We start from the raw sequence: 9,675 nt of genomic DNA on the forward strand, positions 1-9,675 counted from the left end.
ATGAAACTTTTTTCAGGAACTGGTTACATATAAACATATTGGAAATAAGGTTAGAAAGATGTAGGGAGGCACTCTGTGCATCTACTAGTCAACTAAATGTCCAGTAATAGTTGAGAAAGTCAGAAACACATGGACTTTACCTATTTCAGCAAACATGATCCATCCTCGAAGGAGAATACTTGAAATGTTCCTTTAACTTAAGAACCAAAAACATGTGGTCAGGACTGTGGCTTAGTGGTTAGCACTTCTGCGTCAACACTGGGGGTCATGAACTCAATTCCCAACCATGGCCTTATCTGTGTGGAATATGTATGTTCTTGCTGTGTTTGTGTGGGTTTCCTCCCTGTGCTCTGGTTTCCTCCCACACTCCAAAACACTCCCTTAATGTGCTCAGCCCATGTTAGAACCAGTGGTGGATCCAGAGGGTGCAGGTCCGTTCGGCAGAGACAGGCAGGGAGAGTGTGCTGCCCAGCTGCACATAGTGTGCAGCCGTAGGCAGTCTTAGTTTTCCAAAAGGGGACGGGTACTAAATTGCCCCCATTAAATCGCCCCGGGTAAAAAAAAAATCTAGATCCGCCCCTGGTTAGAACTCCCTTTCCTCTGCCGGTACAAGTGGGCACGAGTACCAGAACCATGGATAGTTACATAGACCCATATGCATGTGGCCACTATTCTGGGCATGTGAAGAGCAATTTCACGCAAAATATGGTAGGTAAACTGGCGTAGTACTCACTCTGTATCAGCCCCAGAGTGACTATTAAAGTAACAGAACAGCAACAAAGCAATAACTTGTGTTGCTATAGGAGACACTTATCAATGTGTATATAATGTAGACAAGGGAGTTGTAGTTACAGCATTGCTGCCTACAACTGCTTTCCAGAAAAACCTTTGCTGTTGGGATATTCAGCACCATACACATAGCATTCAGTATGCTTTGAGTCAGTGTTGACGTATGTCACTAAACATTCTAACTTTATTGGATTCCAAATAATCACATTCAATAGAATTTCAAATAGTTATTTCAAAAAAGAATCAGAAAGCAAGTTGCATATATTTCTACAAACTATCTAATGCAATTTCTTAATAACCGGAATATTGATCAACTGATAAGCTTATTTCATATCAAGTCTAACCTATATTTTGCAGTTTCACAGCTTGCTACACAATAAGACTTATTTAATGACATGGTGTAAGTATCTGTGTTATCCTGTAATTCAAACCAAACATCTTTTAGCAGCCTGCTATAATTAGAAAAATGAGAAGGAGTGTGTGATTGGTTACTGTGCTCTATTTGTTCTATTAAATAAGCCCTGAAGTGTATCAAAGTCACTAATAGTATTGCAATCAAAGGTGAGTAAAGGCAGAGGACACCAGGCAAAATCAGGTAAGCTCAAACACAAAAATATTAAATGATATGACTGAACAGCAAACAATCATGTTTCATAGCAAATGTGCGGGTCTGTGGTATTTGCAGCATGCAATAAGTCAAGAATAGTTAGTCTGCCAGGTATTTTCCATAGAGCTGTGTAAATTGAAAAAAATAACAGACATATATAAACAGACAGAGCTAGTACAGTAGATTTTGCTTATCAAAACTTTCATCATGTATATACAGCAGGATAACGATAAAAAATTATACAAACATGGAAATATTGTATCTATAGGTGCTACGGCTTGTCTAGCACACAGGATCCTGACGAGAAGTGGTGTCAGCTAGTTTTACAACATGCCACAATCCCACTAGTGTCTATTTGCACAAAAAAAGCTTCACAATAAAATGTCTTAATACATTTCCTTTATCTGAAACCTGCTATACTATGTATATATTTGAAGCAATAAAACTGTCTCTAAGGACACAGCACTTGTCCTGCAGTCTGCAATGTGTGTATACCGGATAGGTGAAACATACTCTCTGAACAACATCAGCAAACTATAATCACTGCTATGATTCATGAATTATTGGCTTGGTTCTATGTTTATTTTCAAAGGGCTACTTTACTTATCACTTCAACACCTCTGAGGAAAACAAGACAGGCAGGAAACAGTAAATATATATAACAGCAATTAACCTTGTGGAGGTAAGATGAAGCCTGCCTGGGAGGCAGTATAGCACCCTGAAATAATGCCCCTATTTCTCCTAGGAGAATGGTGTTAGAGGAAACTCTCCGTTTGTACTGCTAGAACAGTGGAGGACTTGGCAACAGGCCTGCGTTCCCTCAGAAATGTATATATCACACTAAGCAAAGTGAGCTGTGTAATGTGTTAATCTGGGTAATGTCATTATTATCCACAACATATGCATTGTCCCAGATAACTACTTCATCGGGAAGGCTTACAGAACTTATAAGGAAATACTATGTAAACACCTTGAAACTAGAAACAATTTTGAAGACAGAAAATAACTTACCAAAATGATATCAGAATACCAAGCCACAACCATTTCAAATAGTAGTAAAACAAATACATAATGAGCTCTTACATATATGCTGCCTCCATGGAAGTAGATTAAACAAAACATTCATATGCTGTTGGTCATGAGAATTATATTACTATTATTAGTATAATTATACACCTTTAAATACTATATGCCAGCATCTCTCATTGGCAGGTTAATTGTGTTTGTTTCAGAGTTTATTGTAACCTTCTTCCCAACCGATGGATGGAAACATGTCCATGACACATCGTATAGTATCAAAGCTATCCAGGCAAGTTACTTAAACAGAGATGTCAAAAATACAATTTGAGCATGTCTGTAAAAGGAACGAGAATGTCGGCAGACTGACTGGACTTTGTCTCCAGGCCAATGAGACAGCTGTATAGTATCTTGGAGGAAATAAGCATCAAAGACACATATTGTACAAGACGAGTACTGCAGCAGCTGCAGCCGTCGTGCATATGATATACGTGACACTACAGATCGTACTGCCGGTGATGCAGACGCAGACATGAAAGATCAGACGCTCGTTAAGCATCTTCCTGCCATGAACACAGTAAATAATCTAGAAACCGGTGACTGTAAATATCCCTCGTACTCGGCGCTCACTGAAGGGATGTAAAAGTGCATACCTTAGAGTCCCCTTGCTGCAGATGTGCTGTACCCCTATCCCGGGCTGTGGGGTGCAGGGGAGACCAGGGTGTCTTGCAGCAGTGAAGGAGCTGCCACTCCTTGCAGGTTGATGATGCGTTCCTCTCAGCAGCATTAGCCACAGCACAGATTCCTGCTCAGCCCCCTGACGTCACTGGCCCCGCCCCCGGCTCAATGGCAGCGCAGTGCTGCCGCCTGGGTCCTGTGCTCATGCTAAGCAATGAGGTCAGAGCCCAGGGGCTGGCAGCAGTGTCACCAAGTCATGTAGGCACACACAGGCTGAAAGCTGGTGCAGTCAGGCGAAAGCATCATTTTTCACGTTTATTTTGGTTAACAAGAATGAATATGTTACTAGCTAGGTCAAACAAATACAGTGCATGACTGTTACTGCATGCTGAGAGCTTATCTTACAGCATTTAAAATAGCTAGAGGAACACTGTATTTCCACACATGTACATAACACCTTACAGCTTTGTACACACTATTGCATTTTACTTCAGACACAATTTCTGTAACGATTTTACCAACCACTGAAAGTCCCGATGAGTATGCCGATTCATGCGTACACAGGTACACAATTTACCGTAAGATCTGCATCTCTCATAACCATCTGCTGCAAATATTGTAACTCCTTACACACTACAGATATCTCATACTTACCAACTTTGGAATGATGATATCCGGGAGCCTGCAGTGGAGGTGGACGTGATGGGGGCGGGCCTCCAACATGAGCGTCATTTTGGACCCGCCCCTTGAGATGTCATGATGCAACCGCATCATTTGACAGCGGGGGCAAACCTTAGGGGGACCTAATTCTGCCCACTTCACTAGGAAGTGGGAACGTCCTAGTGAAGTGGGCAGATCCGGGAGATTGCCACACTCTCCCGGGAGTCTGTGAGACTCCCGCAAAATGCGGGAGTCTCCCGGACATTTCGGGAGAGTTGGCAAGTATGAGATATCTGCCTACAATTCAGCAATATGCAAACCTAATTTAAATTATGGACTCAATCTCACCGCACACAAACACATAGGAAAAGGAAATTGCACCATTGCCATTCATTGCTCTTTGTATAGTGTGTTTGGCTAATTCCCTTCAGAACTGTACACACTGTAGGATTTATTGTTGTATAATGAGCTTAGCAAATAATATAAAAACTTGTGCTTCACATATGCCACTGCTACAGGAGAAGAATCCTGATGACATCAGGAATTTCCTGTGGATGAATGATCCTATATTCCAGGAGCTGCTGTAGGCTTGATCATACCAGAGACCTGTAAGGCCATCATACAAGTTCTGCAACAGTATATAAAGGTTGGTGAAAGAAACACTCTGATTTTAAACTTGTTTTTATTAAACTATAAACTTAACTTATTTACATATTAAAGAAAACTATAAAAACAAAAGTCACAGGTGCTCATAATTTTGTCAATAGGAAGGACTTCCACTGTATTGCAGCATACTGGCATTGCTGCTTGGTGTGGTTCTATAGACAGGAGGGGTATGGACAGTCTTTCCAGGAGCTGATGTTGCCTGTGAGAAGGGAGTGGCAAATGAGGGGTTGGGGGGGGGCGGGGGGAACTCTGTCAACCCAGTGTACTAGGCCATATAGAGCACCTCCATGATTAAACATTTGGGCTCTGCCACATTTTCAGCATATAAGTGTTTTAGTTTTATTGCAAACATCAGGTCACACTTGTCTTATTTTTCCATCAACCTGTTGCCTGAGTTGAGTATCCATCGAGTCATGACCTCTGTGTGTTCCGCCTCCCGTGGCCTTTTCTTCCCCCTCCTGCCAGATTGTTGATCTTGTTGATGGGTGACTTTAGAACTCGGCTGGGTGGGAGCAGGCGTCGCTAGAGTATCTTGCACCACATCACAAAACCCCTCCTCAATGAAGACAGATGGCTATGTACAAAAATGATAAATTAAAATAGTATGATAACAATAGATGAATGTATTTATTAAACATTACAAAAATCCTTCTTTTTCAGTTCCCATCAAAGTTTGAAGAATGGCAAATTATTGCTGAAAAATGAATTTGAATAGAATTTCCCAAACTGTGGCGGTGCCATAGATAGGAAACATTATGCCACCCTCTAAAATTGGTTCCAATTTCTATAATTACAAGGGATTCTTCATTATTATCCTGATGGTTCCTATTTCTATAATTAAAAGGGATTCTTCAGAATTATGCTGATGGCCATAGCGGTTGCAAATATGAATTTATCTTTGTGATATTGAAAGAAAATGGCAAAACATCATATTATGGGGCACTGGAAACACAGCCCTTCCATGACAAGCTTAAAAACAATGCACTTAATATTCCAACACATACCTAAACTATATTATGCCTTAATTTTGTACTTGTGGCTGATGAAGCGTTTGCACTACAAGCTAATATTTTAAAACCAAAACCATACCCCCCAAGAAAGCACCGACAACTGAAAGGAGGATGTTTAATTACAGATTATCAAAACCAATGAGATGAGTGGAGAATGCTTTCAGTGTATTAAGTTACAGATTCAGGGTTTTTCATACCACCATTAATCTTTACCTTGACAAGGTGGTGATGGCATGCTGTGTCCTACACAACTATGTTATACGTAAAAGCCCCAGTGTGCACAGCTTCTACTTTGGAGTATACTCCAGATTATGTTGAGGAAGTGGTACGGTTGACACCACAAGAGTAATCTCAAATGAGAAATGCCAGCAAAAAGGTCAAAGTAAACAGTATATTTGTAATATTTTAATGGTGAGGGTGCTGTGTCATGGCTGAATGACATGTTCTAATTTATGTACATTAACATTCTGTGTTATATTATGCCACTCATTTTTGCCAATATGTAAAAAATATTTTAAGCATTCATGATTGTGTGTGTACTTACTATGCCACTTGCAGGTATGTTTTCAGTTTCTTGAGTGACACATGATGAACTGGACTCTGCTGTGGCACGTTGCCAGTGGATGGTCTGGTAATTTCTTGATCAGCCATGAACCTCAGGGGGTACAAAGTACCAGAACTTTGGCACATAGACATTTTCAGCCTCCAATTTATTGAGTTCTTTGCAGAATACAACTCACATGTTCTGTATTTCCACTGACCCATTCCGCAGTTGCCTTTGGGTAATGAAGAAGGCTGACTCTGACCATACCCTCATATGCCTTCATCCTCTTCTGCCTGTTGGAGTAGTCCTTGGACTCAATAAAATCCTTCATGTGTTCTACATTCTTGTCAGAGGGCATGATGAAATTTCTGAAAATAGATAAAACATGTAATGTAATATTTCCATCTATTCAAAACTCATATATAAACAAAGTCAGATGTAATAAAGTACTTACCCTGCTATAATAGCTATGACATGAGGTAGAGAATTTGTGTTATCTTTTTGGAAAGTACCAAAACTGGAATAAAAAGTCTGAATGCTCAGCAAAAACAACCACCATGGATGAATGCTAATGGCGAATGAATGTTCGCCCACTATGCAGCTAGAACTGCAGAGATTGGTCCATACCAATTGTTACCACCCACATATACACGCTACTCTTCTAGATTCCCATAGATTGTAAGCTTGCGAGCAGGGCCCTCTTACTTCTCTGTCTGTATGTATTACCCAGTATTGTCTTATTAATGCTTGTTCCCAATTGTAAAGCGCTACGGAATTTGCTGGCGCTATATAAATAAATGTTGATGATGATTTTGATGATGATAAACAGGAGCCAGACTGTCGCCATGGGTATGTGATAACATGGAGGAAGATAAAGATAGTGGAAATAGAAGGAGGAGAAGGGATTCCATCTGATGATTTTAAAAGAGCCAAACCAGTGTCTCAGAGGGAGATGGAAATAATAGTCAAAGAGCTGGACTAACATGACTATGATTGCACCAAAAATAAATTACATAAATTAAAATAATAATGCAGAAATTGATTAACATGTTAAAGAGATAAACTGGGGGTAAAAAGAAGCAAGTCCCAGCTACAGAAGCGATGCTCAGAGTTAAAGAAAATACGAACAAACATTAAAAAATAAGTGAGCATTAAAACTTGGGAAAAACTTGTTAACAATGTTAGTAATTATGTCAATAATGATTAGTGTCAGCTTTTAGACAAACAGTATCACCTCTTTATAGAAAGAGAAATATAGGATCCACTATCTACATTAACACAGAAGCCCTAGTCAATGTGGAAATAAATTAGAAAATCACAGACATAGGCATTGTGGAAATAATATAAGAACCTAAAGAAGGTAAATAACAATCATAAACTAGTAAAAAAAATAATAATAATGTTGTGTACTCTGTGCCTATATGTGAATATATAATATATATTTCTTTACAGTTGGTATGGACAATCATGACGGCATACTTGAACAAACCCGAGAGGGATATCAGCACAAGGTAATTTCAAGCAGTGTCCAAGGTGACCAAATGGTAGTAGTCCTGTTGATTGTTAAAAATAGTAATATGTTGTGTCCCATTTAATTGTTAAAATTAACAAAATTTCGGTTCCGTTCTTTATTTAGACACAAATGTCATTTCAGATGAAAGTTCGGAAGGAGAAAAGGAGGGGGTCAAACATCAATAGTTCTCAGAGATCTGGTGATGCAACAGGTGTCGCTGAAAAGATGTAAAAGCCTCAAGAATATCTCAACACAATGAGGGGAAACATTAATCATATGACAAACAAAATTTGTTCAACTCAAAAAAATAAATAAATTGATTTGTATCACATGTATGAGAAAATACTGCTGGCAGGATCTAGCCAGCTCAAAAGTTAAATTCTCAATATAGTGCAATAATAGTCAAAACATATATACCATTCAATCATAGTGTAAAAGCATTCAATAATAGTTAAATCATATAGTTCAAATATGTGGATTTATTGCCTCTTCTGTGTATGATTAGAGTTTAGAAATATGTTCATCTCATGACTATACAACATTTATTTATGGTTAGATGTATATATAATGTAATAGAAAATTTTATAAATCATATCTATATTTAAGGCCTTTTGATATGACCACAGTAGCCAATACATGTGTACAAGTGGTCGAAGTGGAAATTTAGAAGTGGGGGTATGGAACATGTGAAAGAAATTTGATAGTTTGAAATTAACTTTAGAACTCCCTCAGTCCCCACATAAAATTATCATTATCACCAACATTTATTTGAAGAATGCCACAGATTGCGTAGCATCTGACATAATCCATAATCAAACAGAAAAATAATATGTAAAAAGAGCAAACATAATAGCAGGGTACAGTTAGGTAGAATAATAAATGTTTGGCTTAAATTAACAACAAATCACATAGCATATAGAAACAGGAGACGGCGACTACTAGGAATGAGGAGTGATCTTACATTCTAGAGGGAGGGGGTAATGAGAGATAGTAACAGATGTGACATTAGTGACCGGGTGAGTAGCAGAAGAGATGGAGACCTAAATGATCCAAGTTGTAGGATGGTAGGAAGAAGAGGTGATGGAGAGGCTGGGATAATGGACATGTGGGATGTGTAAGAAGAGGGACAGGGGAGGTAAGGTAGGATATGGGCTAAGGGAGCATGCGGTTTTGTGACAGGAACTAGGCTGCAGTGTTGAGGGGTTAATGTGGTCCTCTGCTTGTCTGCAAGCACCTACATACATATGCACAGTTGGAGCATCAGCTCACATTGGCAGTAGCAGCCGACAGTGTAGACTGCATGGAAAGCGATAGCACACCGTTCACGTTATAATCTGCGCAGTGCGACTGGATCTCTCAGGTGCTGAACGGCCTCTTTGCTACTACTGATCCCTGCTCACAGTCACCACTAGCAGTGGTAAAATGAACGGATCAGAGATGGATGCGGATGGTCTGTGTGAGAGAGAAGCCAAGTAAGCCTGCATGTTGATCAGGCTGGGTGCAGCGCCCATGGGACAATAGAGCAGTGCCAGTTCTGAGAGCTAGTGGCAGGGGCCCCTGATGATTAGACCATACCTTCAGACATAGCCACAGTGCTTGGCTTATCTATCTCGTCTTGTCCAGGGAAGGAGCAGCTCGTGGTAGTAAAGAAATAGGAAGTATGGATATCGAGGAAGGGGGTGGTCACAGTGTCAGGGGTGGAGGATACACTTAGCACACTGAGGTGACAGTCAGTCAATCACAGCAGTGGGAGAAGTGGCGGTATGGCATACCGCCATATACCAGCTCACTTCGAGCACTGATGTGTACTTGAAATGGTCATATATGTATTGTTTTTTTTTAAATGATTATATTGAGATGACCAATAACGATATCTGAATACGTATAGCTTTGATTATTGAGATCATTATTGTGAGCAGCTCATATATTTATATCTTGTTACGTATCAATCATTGAATGCTGTATTCTTGACATAGGCAATTTACAAAAATATTTTCTCTGTTGGAAAATAAAAGTATTTTAAAAGAAAATTGTGCTTTATTTGGTGGTATTTCTTGATAAGCCTGAAATAAAGGCCTACGCAGTTGACATGTGCTTTGGTACAGATGCAAGGTATATGTTATAAGCCTGTCGCACAGAAAAAAAGAACAATACTTGTAGGTAGATTAAATGACATTTAAGAAATTTTCAG

At 39.5% G+C, this 9,675-nt stretch overlaps 1 protein-coding gene and 1 long non-coding RNA gene across 2 annotated transcripts in view; one reads left to right on the top strand and one right to left on the bottom strand.

Moving 5' to 3' along the window:
• Positions 1-3,221, bottom strand: part of INPP4A (inositol polyphosphate-4-phosphatase type I A) — a 94,324-nt gene extending 91,103 nt beyond the window's left edge. Inside the window, exon 1 of the mRNA XM_075200128.1 lies at positions 3,067-3,221. The gene's annotated coding sequence lies outside the window, so the exon portion shown is untranslated. The remainder of the gene's footprint in view (positions 1-3,066) is intronic.
• A 29-nt stretch (positions 3,222-3,250) lies between these two features.
• On the top strand, positions 3,251-9,456 carry LOC142141547 (uncharacterized). Its single transcript, XR_012688686.1, has 4 exons — positions 3,251-3,655; positions 4,276-4,397; positions 7,424-7,482; positions 7,626-9,456. It is a non-coding gene; the product is annotated as an uncharacterized LOC142141547 (long non-coding RNA).
• The last annotated feature ends 219 nt before the right edge of the window (positions 9,457-9,675 follow it).

The sequence above is a fragment of the Mixophyes fleayi genome, chromosome 2 (assembly GCF_038048845.1).
Source record: "Mixophyes fleayi isolate aMixFle1 chromosome 2, aMixFle1.hap1, whole genome shotgun sequence".
NCBI classification, from domain to species: Eukaryota; Metazoa; Chordata; class Amphibia; order Anura; family Limnodynastidae; genus Mixophyes; species Mixophyes fleayi.